The sequence below is a fragment of the Erinaceus europaeus genome, chromosome 12 (genome assembly GCF_950295315.1).
Source record: "Erinaceus europaeus chromosome 12, mEriEur2.1, whole genome shotgun sequence".
In the NCBI taxonomy this organism is placed as follows: Eukaryota; Metazoa; Chordata; class Mammalia; order Eulipotyphla; family Erinaceidae; genus Erinaceus; species Erinaceus europaeus.
The window spans coordinates 51,238,573-51,253,241 of record NC_080173.1 but is presented as its reverse complement, the minus strand read 5'-3'; the positions used below and the strand labels follow the sequence as shown (position 1 = coordinate 51,253,241).

The 14,669-nt window shown below is 45.4% G+C and overlaps 1 long non-coding RNA gene across 4 annotated transcripts in view; it reads right to left on the bottom strand.

Annotated features, from left to right (window-relative positions):
• Positions 1-4,359: 4,359 nt before the first annotated feature.
• Positions 4,360-14,669, bottom strand: part of LOC132541946 (uncharacterized) — a 39,464-nt gene continuing 29,154 nt past the window's right edge. For all 4 annotated transcript variants that reach the window (XR_009553055.1, XR_009553052.1, XR_009553053.1 and 1 more), the window contains 3 exons: positions 11,813-11,863; positions 10,078-10,145; positions 4,360-4,799 (listed from right to left, as the gene is read on the bottom strand). This is a non-coding gene — a long non-coding RNA (uncharacterized LOC132541946). The remainder of the gene's footprint in view (positions 4,800-10,077; positions 10,146-11,812; positions 11,864-14,669) is intronic.

The window sequence follows — 14,669 nt, the reverse complement described above, 5'->3', positions numbered from 1 at the left end:
TTTTATTTATTTATTTATTTTCCTTTTTTGTTGCCCTTGTTTTTATCATTGTTGTGGTTATTATTGTTGTTATTGATGTCATCGTTGTTGGATAGGACAGAGAGAAATGGAGAAAGGAAGACAGAAATGGGGAGAGAAAGACAGACACCTGCAGACCTGCCACACTGCTTGTGAAGTGACCCCCTACAGATGGGGAGCCAGAGACCCAAAGAAGGATTTTGACTGGCCAATATATTTCCTATCTATATATTTATCTTCTTATTGGGTAGAGAAAGACTGAGGGCAGAGAGTAGAGAACATAATGGTCATGCAAAGAGACTCACATGCCTGAGGTTCCCAGATTCAATCTCCCCCACCACACACATACCCCACCATAAATCAGAGCTGAGTAGTGCTCAAAGTGAGAGAATGAGAGAGTGGTCCAGAGGGTGGCACAGTGGATAAACCATTGGACTCTCAAGCATGAGGTCCTGAGTTCGATCTTTGGCAGCACATGTACCAGAGTGATGTCTGGTTCTTTCTCTCCCTCCTCCTATCTTTTTTATAACTAAATAAATAAAATCTTGTGTGTGTGGGGGAGATATCAATAGAGAAGGGAAAGATAAAGAGAAAAAAAGCAGCTGGGCGGTAGTACACAGTGCACATAGTGCAAAGCGCAAGGATTGAAGAAAGGATCCTAGTTCTAGTTCGAGCCCCCGGCTCTCCACTTGCAGGGAGGTCACTTGGAAAGTGGTGAAGCAGATCTGCAGGTGTCTTTCTCCACCCCCCCCCATCTTATTTTCCCGTCTTCTCTCTATTTCTCTGTGTTCTATCCAACAACAATAGCAGCAGCAACAATGACAGCAACAACAATGGAAAAAAGATGGCCTCCAGGAGCAATGGATTTGTAGTGCCCCAGAGATAACCCTGGAGGCAAAAAGAGAAAAAAGAAAAAGACAGTTGAAGCACAACTTCACCACTTGTGAAGCTTCCTCTCTGCAGGAGGAACTGTGGGCTTCTTTGTGCATAGTGGCATGTGTACTCTACCAGGTATGCCACCAACCTGCTGCCTCCTAACTCTCCTTTAGTCTGTAAGTCCCTGGCTTCATGTGTGTCTCTCTTATGTGTTTGTTTGTTTTATTTGTCTCTAGAGTTATTGGTGGGGCTTTGTGCTTGCACTGTTAATCCACTGCTCCTGGAGGCTATTTTTTCCCCTTTTGTTGCCCTTGTTTTATTGTTGTTGTGGTTATTATTATTGTTGTTATTGATGTCACTGGATAGGACAGAGAGAAATGGAGAGAGGATGGTAAGACAGAGGGAGGAGAGAAAGATACCTGAAGACCTACTTCACCCCTTGTGAAGCTACCCCCTGCAGGTGTGGAGCTGGGGGCTCAAACTAGGATCCTTGAGCCAGTCCTTGTGCTTTGTACCATGTGCACTTAACCCGTTGCGCTATGGCCCCGCCCCGTGTTTATTTATTTTATTTTAATGAGATAGAAATATTAGAGAGAGATACCGGAGCACTGCTCAGCTCTGTGTTATGGTGGTGCTGGGGATTGAAACTGGGACCTCAAAACCTCAGTCATGAAAGTCCTTTACATAATCATTATACTATCTCTATCCCCTTCCTTCCACCTTATTTCTCTTTTTTTTTTTAAGATTTTATTTATTTATTAGTGAGAAAGATAGGAGGAGAGAGAGAAAGAACCAGATATCACTCTGGTACATGTGCTGCCGGGGATTGAACTGAAGACCTCATGCTTGAGAGTCCAATGCTTTATCAACTACGCCACCTCCCAGACCACCACCTCATCTCTTGATTTCCTCCTTATTCCTCGGCTCACTGAAGACTCAAGACTATCATTTCTCTCTCCCAGGCATGGAATGTACTGATGGCATCCCCAGAGTGCCAATTAATTCAACAACATTTATTAAGCATTGCTATGCATGGGATTTTCAGACTTAGTACCAAAATGCAGAGAATACCTTTTCTAAAATTATGTATTTCTCTGTAATTCAAGAATAACAGAACATGTCATGTTTTATCTGAAGCTTAACTATGTGTGGGTCTAGTTTTAGAGACACAGCAGCCCACAAGACAGACAGCCCACTGTAAGCTGGCATTCTAATCAACTAGAGGTAATTGGGTAATGTGCAAGCAGACAGAATCCTTCTAGGGACAGTGGGCAGATTGAGAAATCCAAATGGTTAGTGCCTGTTCCATAGAAGCCCTTAGTAAATTTGAGTGCTCTTGAGGGCAACTTAGCCTTTTCCCCTTCTCTCGTTTATTTCCTTCCCCCTCCCTGCTACACACACACACACACACACACACACACACACACACACACACACACACACACGGCCAGGAATCACTGTAAGCTGGTCCTTCCACTGTACCCCTTGTTTCCTTGTGTCTATAATCAGTTTATCTATCCAGTCACCACCGCGATCATTAAGATCATTGAGCACTCTTCTTGTAGGTAAGTCCCAAGGTAGGGCCTGAGAACTAAAAAAAATAGTATTTGAAAGTCTGGTGGACGAGATGGATTTATGGGTTAAATTTAAAAGTATCAGTGGAGAGGCACCTGCAGGTCTTGGACTAGTGGAGAGAGCAGAGGAGCTCAAAGAGAAAGGATGTTACTTCAGAGAAGGCAAGCTTCTGTTTAGGTTCTAGAGGTGGGAAGGAGGCCACACAGTGGTGCACCCAGTAAAGTATACATGTTACCATGTACAAGGACCCGGGTTCAAGTCCCTGGTCCCCACCTGAGGGGGGAGGGGGAGCTTCACAGTATCTCTATATAAAAAAAGGAAAGGAAGAAAGAAAAAAAGAAAGGTAGGTAGGATGGCCGCTAGGAGCAGTATTCATTGTGCAGGCACCATGCCCTAGTGATAACCTTGCTGGCAATTTAAGAAAAAAAAAATTTTTTTTTTTTTTGCCTCTAGGGTTATAGCTGGAGCTCGGTGCCAGCACTATGAATCCACTGCTCCTGGTGGCCCTCTCTTTTTCCCATGTATTGGACAGGATAGAAAGAAATTGAGAGAGGAGGGGAGAGATAGAGAGGGAGAAAGACACCTGCAGATTTGCTTCACTACTTGTGAAGCATTCTGCTGCAGGTGAGGAGCTGGGGCTTGAACCGAGATCCTTGCTTAAATCCTTGTGCTTAGTACTATGTGTGCTTAATTGGGTGTGCCACTGCCCCCCCCTACTTTTTTTTTTTTTTTTGCCTCCAGGGTTATCACTAGGGCTCGATGCTGCACCATGAATCCACTGATCCTGGAGGCCATTTTTCCCATTTTTTGTTGCCCTTGTTGTTATTGTTATTGCTGTCATTGTTGTTGGATAGGACAGAGAGAAATGGAGAGAGGAGGGGAAGACAGAGAAGGGGAGAGAAAGATAGACACCTGCAGACCTGCTTCACGGCTTGTGAAGTGATAATAACAAATAAACAAATAGGCAGGCAGGCAAAATGGCTCTCCTGGTAAGGCAGCTGCCTTGCCCCAGCACTACCTGGGTCCAAGCCCCCTGGCACCGTGTGGGAGTTCTGTAGCACTAGAGCTAGCTTTGGCGCTATGATGTCCTTCCCTATCTTTCTGTCTCTCTCTCTCCTTAATATATTTATTTTTATTTATTTATTTATTTATTTTGCCTCCAGGGTTATTGCTGGGGCTCAGTGCCTGCACTACAAATACACTGCTCCTGGAGGCCACTTTTCCCATTTTTGTTGCCTTTGTTGTAGTTATTATTGTTATTGTTGTCATAGCTGTTGTTGTTGTTGGATAGGACAGAGAGAAATGGAGAGAGGAGGGGAAGACAGAGAGGAGGAGAGAAAGACAGACACCTGCAGACCTGCTTCACCGCTTGCAAAGGGACCCCCTGTAGGTGGGGAGCTGGGAGCTCGAACCGAGATCCTTACACCGGCCCTTGTGCTGTGCACCATGTGTGATTAACCTACTGCGCTACCGCCCAGCCCCCTCTTTTTAATATTTTTTATTTATTATTGGATAGAGACAGAGAAAAATTGAGTGGAGAGAGAAGATAGAGAGGGAGACACCTGCAGCACTACTTCACCACTCATGAAGCTTTACCCCTACAGGTGGGGACCAAGGGCTTGAACCTGTGTCCTTGTGCGCTGTAATGTGAGCACTTAACCTGATGCACCACCACCTGCCCCCCATCTCTCTGTCTCTATCTCTGTTTCTGTCTGAAAAAGTCAGACCAGAGCAATGAAGTCATGCATGTGTAAGGCCCGGAGATAAGAGAAAAAAAGAGAAGGGAGGGAAAACTGCCCCAGGTAACCAGCTCTACAATGGTATTATGCAGGTGGAAGGTCCTGTGTTCATTTCCCAAAGATGCATTTTTAAAAAATAGCCAAATCTTCCTTTTTATGTATTTTATTTTTATTTAATTTATTTATAAAATTAAAAATAGAAAATGTCAACGAAGCCATAGGATAAGAGGGGTAAAATTCCACACATTTCCCACCACCAGGGTTCCATATCCTATCCTCTCCACTGGAAGCTTTCCTATTCTTTATCTCTCTGAGACTATGGACCCAGAATCATTACGGGGTGCAGAAAGTGGAAGGTCTGGCTTCTGTAATTGCTTCTCCACTGAACATGGGCATTGGCAGGTCGATCCATACTCCCAGCCTGTTTCTATCTTTCCCTAGTGGGGCAGGGCTCCAGAGCCCCATGTTCCACGATACACTGGTGAAGTCCTCTGCTTGGGGAATTCAGGTTGGCATGGTAGCATCTGTCACTTGGTGTCAGAGTACTGGAGCTGAAAGGTTGACATCGCACCTGTCGTCTGTGCACACTGTCTGAAGTGAAACATGTCGAGGTGGTACTGGTTGCATTGGTTAGGGTGAGATCAGCAGATGCAATATCAATTGGTATGGGTCAAGAGAAGCCTGCAGAAAAATGAGCCACACCCCCAGAGGTTCCAGGACTGGGAGAAACAAATCTTCCTTTTTAAAAAAATATATTTAGGGGGAGTCGGGTGGTAGCGCAGCGGCTTAAGCGCACGTGGCATAAAGCGCAAGGACTGGCGTAAGGATCCCAGGTCGAGCCCCCAGCTCCCCACCTGCAGGGGAGTCACTTCACAGGTGGTGAAGCAGGTCTGCAGGTGTCTGTCTTTCTCTCCCCCTTTCTGTCTTCCCTTCCTCTCTCCATTTCTCTCTGTCCTATCCAACAACAACGACATCAATAATAACTACAACAACAATAAAAAACAAGGGCAACAAAAAAGGGAAAATAAATAAATTTTTTTTAAAAAGAAATGTTTAAAAATATATATATTTAGGGAGCTGGGCAGTGGTGCAGCAGGTTAAGCGCACATGGTGTGAAGCTCAAGGACCAGAGTAAGGATCCCAGTTCGAGCCCCCGGCTCCCCACCTGCAGCAGGATTGCTTCACAAGCTGTGAAGCAGGTCTACAGCTGTCTGTCTTTCTCTCCCTCTCTCTGTCTTCCCCTCCTCTCTCGACTCCTCTCTGTCCTATCCAACAGCAATAACAATAACAAGGGCAACAAAATGAAAAAAAAAAAAAGGCCTCCAGGAGCAGTGGATTCGTAGTGCAGGCAACAAGTCCCAGCAATAACCCTGAGGCAAAAAAAAATACATATATATATATATATATATATATACACACATATACATATACATATATCCCCTTTGGTAGGACAAAGAGAAATTGAAAGGGGAATGTGAGATGTAGAGGAAAAAAGAGAAACACCTGCAGCACTGCTTCAGCATTTTGTGGGGACTGAGGGAAAGAACCCAGATCCTTGTGCATGGTAACTTGTGGCTCAACCTGGTGCACCACCATCCAGCCCCCCAGCTCTTCCTTTGATCCCCAGGGAGCTAGCCCCCATCCCTCTTCCTTTGCCTTCATAGCCAAACTTCCCCCAAGAGCTGTCTACACACTGTCTTACTTTTCTCACTTCCTACTTACTCCTCAGCCTACTTCCATCTGTTCCCACCCCCGCCTTCCACCGAAATAGTTCTTGCAGAGGTCTCAGTGGCCTCCAGCCCACCAGAGCCAGCAGGATCTCACTGGCCCTCCTATCATGACCTCTCAACAGCCTCCCCTGTGACTGGCCACTTGTTCTTTCAAGGAACTCTCCAGTCCCCTGTGTCTCGAGCACTGCCTTTTTTTTTTTTTTTTTTTTTTTTTTGCTGCCTCCAGGGTTATCACTGGGGCTTGGTAACTGCACCATGAATTCACTGCTCCTGGTGGCCATTATTTCCATTTTATTTGATAGGACAGAGTGAAACTGAAACGGGGGGAGATAAAGAGGGGGAGAGAAAGATAGACATCTGAAGACCTGCTTTGTGGGCCCAGGTGATGGCGCACCTGGTTAAGTACACACACTACAGTGTGGAAGGAACCAGGTTCAAGCCCCTGGTCCCCACCTGCAGGGGAAAGCTTCACAAGTGGTGAAGCAGAGCTGCAGGTGTCTGTCTGTCTCTCTCCATCTCTATGTCCCCCACCAATTATTCTCTGTCTCTATCCAATAATAAATAAATAAATAAATACCTGCTTTGCTGTTTGTGAAACCTCCCCCCTGCAGTGAGGGTCCAGGGGCTCAAACCTGGATCCTTGCACAGGCCCTGTGTGCGCTTAACTGTGTGCACCACTGCCCAGCCTCCTAGCACTGCACTTGCTTGATGTCTTCCCACCTCGGTGACTGCTTTTTTTTGTCTTTCAGCCCAAACACTAGGTTCCTCAAGGAGCCTCTCTTCTCCAGAACATCTCTTGTCTCTTCTGGATGCCCTTCTGTCCCTGCTCCAGGACTGACATTACCCACTAGGGGCTTGGTTCACATTTCTTTCTTTTTTTTTTTCCTCCTCCAGGGTTATTGCTGGGCTCGGTGCCTGCACCATGAATCCACCGCTCCTGGAGGCCATTTTCCCCCCTTTTGTTGCCCTTGTTATAGCTTCGTTGTGGTTATTATTATTGCCCTTGTTGACGCAATTCGTTGTTGGATAGGACAGAGAGAAATGGAGAGAGGAGGGAAAGACAGAGAAGGGGAGAGAAAGACAGACACCCGCAGACCTGCTTCACCGCCTGTGAAGCGACTCCCCTGCAGGTGGGGAGCCGGGGGCTCGAACCAGGATCCTTACGCCGGTCCCTGCGCTTTGCGCCACATGCGCTTAACCCACTGCGCCACCGCCCGACCCCCCTTGTTCACATTTCTTCTCAAAGCTCCAAGCAAGACATCTAAGTGCAAACTCAGAGCTGGGATGGTAGCTCAGTCTGATAAAGCGCCTGTGCAGATATCTGAGGTCCCAGAGGCCACAGGTTTGATTCCCAACTGCGATATTTCTCATGCTAGAGGTGAGCACTGCTCTAGCTCCCCCACCCTACCCAATATCCTTCCCTTCTCCCTCATAATAAATACTTTTTTTTTTTTTAACCAGAGCACGGCTCAGCTTTCAATTATGGTGGTGCAGGGGATTGAACCTGGGATTTTGGAGCTTCAAGGCATGAGAGTCTTTTTGTTAAGTGCACACACTATAGTGCTCAAGAACACATGTTCAAGCCCCTAGTCCCCACATGCAGGGGGAAAGCTTCACAATTGGCCAAGAAGGGCTTCAGGTGTCTCTCAATCTCCCTCTCTTTCTATCTCTCCCTCCCCTCTCAATTTCACTCTGTCTCTACTCAATAATATACATAGGGTGTTGGGCAGTAGCACAGCAGGTTAAGCGCACATGGCACGAAGCACAAGGACCGTTCAAGCCCCCAGCAGTGAAGCAGGTCTGCAGGTGTCTATCTTTTTCTTCCCCTCCTCTCTCCATTTTTCTCTGTCCTATCTAACAATGACGACAACAATAATAACTACAACAATAAAAACAACAAGAGCAACAAAAGGGAAAATAAATAAATTAAATAAATAATATATATATATTAAAAGGAAAACGTTTTATTTGTTTTAATGAGTGAGAAAACCAGATGGTGCTGGGAATTGAACTCAGAACTTCACACTTGCAAGTCTTTACTTAAAAATAAATAAAGGGGATTAATCAACTATTTTCTTTGCTTTATATCTTAACCCTTTTTCAGCCATCAGGTTCCAGATGATACCATGATGGCAACTTGACTTCCCTAGGCAGACGACCCCACCAAGTGTCTTGAAGCCCCACCTCCTCAGATCCCTGCCCCACTAGAGAAAGAGAGAGACAGGTTGGGAGTATGGATCGACATGCCAACGCCTATGTTCAGCGGAGAAGCACTTACAGAAGCCAGACCTTCCACCTTCTGCACCCCATAACGATTCTGGATCCATACTCCCACAGGGATAAAGAATAGGGAAGTTGGGGCCAGGTGGTGGCGCACCTGGTTGAACGCACATGTTACAATGTGCAAGGACCCAGGTTCGAGCCCTCCCGTCCCCACCTGCAGGGGGAAAGCTTTGTGAGTGATGAAGCAGGGTTGCAGGTGTCTTTCTGTTTCTTCCCCCTCTGTCTCCCTTCCTCTCGATTTCTGACTGTCTCTATCCAATAAATAAATAAATAAATATAGTAAAAAAAAATTTAGAAACAAAGAATAGAGAAGTTATCAAGGGAGAGGATCAGATATGGAGCTATGGGGGTGGGCATTGTGTGGAAATGTACCCCTCTTATCACATAGTTTTGTTAACATTTACATATTATAAATAAAAATTAAAAATAGGGAGTCGGGTGGTAGTGCATCAGGTTAAGTGCAGGTGGTGCAAAGCTCAAGGACCAGCGTAAGGATCCCTGTTCGAGCCCCTGGCTCCCCACCTGCAGGGGAGTCACTTCACAGGTGGTGAAGCAGGTCTGCAGGTGTCTATCTTTCTCTCCCCTTCTTTGTCTTCCCCTCCTCTGTCCTATCCAACAATGACAACATCAATAATAATAATAATGGCTACAACAATAAAACAAGGGCAACAAAAGGGAATAAATAAATAAATAATTTTTTTTAATTAAAAATAAATAAATAAAGGGGGTGGGGTGGTGCACCTGGTTAAACACACATATTACCATGCTCAAGGACTAGGGGTCAAGAATCTGCAGGGGAGATGCTTTACAAGTGGTGAAGCAGGTCTACAGATATTTGTCTTTCTCTCTCCTTCTTTACCTCCCACTCCCCTCTCAATTTCTCTCTGTCCTATCCAATAAAACAGAAAGCAGAAAGAGGGGGGGAATGGCCACCAGGAGCACTGGGTTCCAAATGCCAGCACAGAGCCCCAGCAATAATCCTGGCGGACAAAAGAAGGAGGAGGAGGGGAGTCGGGCAGTAGCGCAGCAGGTTAAGTGCACGACGTGCACATGGCGCAAAGCACAAGGACCAAGCATAAGGATCCCGGTTCAAGCCCCCGGCTCCCCACATGCAGGGGAGTCGCTTCATAGGAGGTGAAGCAGGCCTGCAGGTGTCTGTCTTTCTCTCCCCCTCTCTGTCTTCCCCTCCTCTTTCTATTTCCCTCTGTCCTATCCAACAATGATGACATCAATAACAATAACTACAACAATAAAATAACAACAAAGGCAACAAAAGAGAATAAATAAATTTTTAAAAAGTTTTTTAAAAAAGGAGAAGGAGGAGGAGAAGGAGAGGGAAATAAATTAATAAATAAATAGGCTGTTGAGACAGCGTAATGATTCTGCAAAATGACTTTCATGCCTAGGCTCCAATGTCCCATGCTCAATACTAAGCACATACAGAAGTCATAGCTGAGCAGTGTTCTTGTGAAATATTAACAAACAGGGATTAGGGAGTTGGGCGGTAGCACAGTGGGTTAAGCGCAAGGACTGGTGTACGGATCCTGGTTCGAGCCCCCGGCTCCCCACCTACCAGGGAGTCACTTCACAGGCGGTGAAGCAGGTCTGCAGGTGTCTGTCTTTCTCTTCCTCTCTCTGTCTTCCCCTCCTCTCTGTCCTATCCAATAACGACGACATCAATAACAACAGCAATAACTACAACAATAAAACAACAAGGGCAATAAAAGGGAATAAATAAATTTAAATAAATAAATAAATAAACAGGGATCAGGCAGTGGTGCTCAAAGTAGAGCACACATATTATAATGTGCAAAGAGCCAAATTCAAACCCCCGTCCCTACCTGCTGGGTACCTACCTTTTGGTGAGGGGGAATCTTCATGAATAATGAAGCAGTGCTGCAGGTGTCTGTCTTTCTCTCTACCTCTATCCAACAAATAAACAAAATATTTAATAATAATGACAGTAATAATAAATAACCCTGCAAACTCAGTCTATCACAAACCATCAGTCATCTGTGTCGTTGGCCATAGGTTTGCCTCCCAGGGAGAACTGTTCCCTCCCTTCTGCCTCCTTCTACCCACTACCAAGGTCAGAAACCCAGGGATCCTCCTCACCTCCCAGCCAGTGGTTCACCAAATCACTTTAACACCCTATGTCTGCTTCTCCCCAGTCTCTTTAGCACCCCACCCAAATTCCTTCTGTGCCCTTGATGTGACCACCAGAGTTAACTTTCAAAGGCACAAAGTAGGTTGCATTGCCCCCTGCTTGTCATGGCTCTGAGGGGTGGAAAGTAAAATGGAGAGCAGAACACACAGGTAGGGCTGCCTTTGTCTCACAGACCACCTCCCTTCTTCTACTCCTGACCAATACCTACCTTTACTTCAAACACCACTGCATCATTTCTTTTTTAAAAAAATTTTTATTATTATTTATATATATATTTTTAAATTATTTATTTATTCCCTTTTGTTGCCCTTGTTGTTTTATTGTTGTAGTTATTATTGATGTTGTTGTTGTTGTATAGGACAGAGAAAAATCGAGAGGAGGGGAAGACAGAGAGGGGGAGAGAAAGACAGACACCTGCAGACCTGCTTCACCGCCTGTGAAGGGACTCCCCTACAGGTGGGGAGCCGGGGGCTTGAACCGGGATCCTTACGCCAGTCCTTGCGCTTTGCGCCACGTGCGCTTAACCCACTGCGCCACCGCCCGACTCCCTTACTGCATCATTTCTTCCCTCTCTTCCAGACTGACTGGGCCAGCTTCCATCAAATTCTCCTTCATGCCTTTCCTTCAAAGTATCTCCATCCAGGTTTCACTGTTTGATTATTAGTGCAAATAACTACCACGTTACATTCCATGGAGTTAAGAGCCATACAAGATTTTGCCTTAGTGACCCAAGCAAAGATTCTGATTTGAGCCCCTGGCTCCCCACCTGCAGGGGGATCGCTCCACAAGTGGTAAAGCAGATATGCAGGTGTCTTTCTCTGTCCCTCTCTACCTTCCCCTCCCCCTTTTAATTTCTCTCTGTCCTATCAAAAACAAACAAACAAAAAATAAATAAATGTTACACATGCACAAATGACTATTTGTGGTCTGGGAGGTAGTGCAGTGGATAAAGCACTGGACTCTCAAGCATGAGGTCCTGAGTTCAATCCCCAGCAGCACATGTACCAGAGTGATGTCTGGTTCTCTCTCTCCTCCTACCTTTCTCATTAATTTAAAAAAGAAAAAAAGGATTCTGCCTTAGCTTACAGTTAAAGTGGGGCTCAAAAACTTGTTTTTTTAACTTTAGTTTTCTTATTACAGTAGTATGATCATGTCTTGCAACGTTAATGATAATTCCTTAAAATCACCTAATACCCAGCCCATATTCAAATTTCCATAATTGCCTCCCCAAAATGACTTTATTTGGTTCGTTCCAACCAGGATTTAAACAAGGTCTACATGTCCATTTGGATATGTCTCTAAAGCCTCATTTCAATCTAGAATCACTTCTCCCCACACCTTACCCTGCCACTGAGTTGTTGAACTGCTGAAGTAGCTTGCCGAAGTGGCTTAAGTAAATTACAGACATCATGTACGGTGCCCACCTTCTAGATTTCTCTGATTGCTTCCTCATGGTGTTGTTTATCTTGTTTTTCCTGTAAACAGAAAAGTTGATTTCTAGGCTTGATTATATTTGAGTTGACAAAACTGGCAAAATCACTCCCACCCACCCTGCTGAACTTTGAGAGGGTGCCCTCAATGCCAGAGCCTTGGATTAGTGACAGGATGTGACTGGTGGCTCCCACTGACAGTCAACCCTTCACTGAAAAGCAGCAATATCTTCCATTAAGACCAGCAGTACCGTGTGTAATGACACTTCAGAATGACTGCGTTTCCTAACATGAATGAAGTAGGTCAGCAGGTGAATGATGGGGAAGGTGCTGCTCAGGAATCAGAAGTCAAGGCTCGTGATCTAGGAATTAATGCATTGGATAAAGTTCTGGACTCTAGTGGATGAAGTCCCAAATTCAATCCCAGGCAGCACATATACCAGAATGACCTGGTTCTCTTTTACCTCCTATCTCTCTCATTAATTATAAATATTATTTATTTATTTATTTTGCCTCCAGGGTTATCACTGGGGCTCGGTGCCTGCACTACAAATCCATTGCTCCTGGAAACCATTTTTCCCATTTTGTTGCCCTTGCTGTTATTGTTATTCTTGCCATTTCTGTTGTTGTTTTTGGATAGGACAGAGAGAAATAAAGAGAGGATGGAAAGACAGAGAAGGGGAGAGAAAAACAGACACCTGCAGACCTGCTTCACCACCAGTGAAGTGACCCCCCTGCAGGCGGGGAGCCTGGAGCTTGAACCAGAATCCTTACACTGGTCCTCTGTGCTTCACTCCATGTGCGCTTAACCCACTGCGCTACCACCTGGCTCCCAAATAAAATATATATTTTTTAAAAGTCAAGGCTCTAGACTTTTAGATAAGTCATTTGGACTTTCTCATGTAGGATGGGAAACCATGAATCCACTTTTAGGCAAAGGAAATCAAATGATGAGACTCGACAAGAAGGACAAGTTGGGGGAGGCAGGAAGGGACTAGAGAACTGGCCTTCACTGAGTGCTGTCTACACTCAGCTCAGGTGTTTGGCATAAGTGAAAACTTCACTGACTTAAAAGGAAAGTTCTGGTAGCCTCAGTGGTGGTGCAGTGGATAGTGTTGGATCCTCAAATTTGAGTTTAATCACTGGCACGATATGTGCCAGAGTGATGCTCTGGCTCTCCCTTTCTTTCTCATTAATAAATGGATCTTTGAAAAAGTAAAATAAAACATAAAAAACCCTGAGTGCTAGGAAACACCTCACCTAGTAGAATGTGTTCTATAGCACACCTCTGGCCATCATTTAAGGCACAGTCCAGAAGGTAAGCTTCACAAATAGTGGAAAGGTACTGAACTGCAGTCTCTCTACTTTCTTCTCAGTCACTCCCTCTCTGTTTCTCACCCTATGTCCAGGAAAAAAATAAACGAAGAAAAAGAGAACCACCAAGAGCCATGAAACTGCATAGGTGCAAAGCTCTGACAGTGAGAAATAAAGAAAAGAAGAGAAAAGGAAAGGAAAGGAAAGGAAAGGGAAGAAAAGAAAAGAAAAAAAGAAAAAAGAAAGGAGTTGGGCGGGAGTGTAGCAGGTTCAGCACACATGGCATGAGGCTCAAAGACCAGAGTAAGGATCCAAATTTGAGACCCTAGCTTCCTATCTGCAGGGGAGTCACTTCACAGGCGGTGAAGCAGGTCTGCAGGTGTCTTTCTCTGCCCCTCTCTGTCTTCCCCTCCTCTCTCCGTTTCTCTCTGTCCTATCCAACAACGAACGACATCAACAGCAACAATAATAACTGTAACAAGGGCAACAAAAGGGGGAGGAGAATGGCCTTCAGGAGCAGTGGATTCATGGTGCAGGCACTGAGCCCCAGCAATAACCCTGGAGGCAAAAAAATATATATTTATTTACTCCCTTTTCTTGCTTTTGTCTTTTTTATTGTTGTAGTTATTATTGTTGTTGTTACTGATGTCGTCGTTGTTGGATAGAACAGAGAGAAATGGAGAGAGGAGGGGAAGACAGAGAGGGAGAGAGAAAGACACCTGAAGACCTGCTTCACTGTTTGTGAAGTTACTCCCCTGCAGGTGGGGAGCCGGGGGCTCCAACCGGGATCCTTATGCGGTCCTTGGCTTTGTGCCACGTGTGCTTAACCCACTGCACTACTGCCCGACTCCCTTATTATTTATTTATTTATTCCTCCAGGGTTTTGCTGGGCTCTGTGCCTGCACCATGAATCCACCGCTCCTGGAGGCCATTTTTCCCCCTTTGTTGCCCTTGTTGTTGTAGCCTCGTTGTGGTTATTATTATTACCATTGTTGATGTTGTTCGTTGTTGGCTAGTACAGAGAGAAATGGAGAGAGGAGGGGAAGACAGAGGGGCAAAGAAAGACAGACACCTGCAGACCTGCTTCACTGCCTGTGAAGCGACTCCCCTGCAGGTGAGGAGCCGGGGCTCGAACCGGGATCCTTACGCTGTTCCTTGTGCTTTGCACCACGTGCGCTCAACCCACTGCGCCACCGCCCGACCCCCATTATTTATTTTTAATGAAAGAGAGAGGAAGAAAGAGAGAGAGAGACCACAGCACTGCTCAGCTTTGGCTTATAGTGGTGCTAGGGATTGAACCTGGGGCCTCAGAGCCTCAGGCATGAGAATCTCTGTGGGTAACCATTATACTCTTTCCAGCCCAGGACATTTGGATATTAATAACATCACTCATGAATCATATGAAAAGTCAACTTAGAAATTAGCACTTGGGGGGAGGCAGGTGGTGGGTGATACATCTTGTACAGCACAAATGTTATAATGCACAAAGATCCAGGCTCAAGTCCCTGACCCCTACCTGTAGGGGAGAAGCTTCACA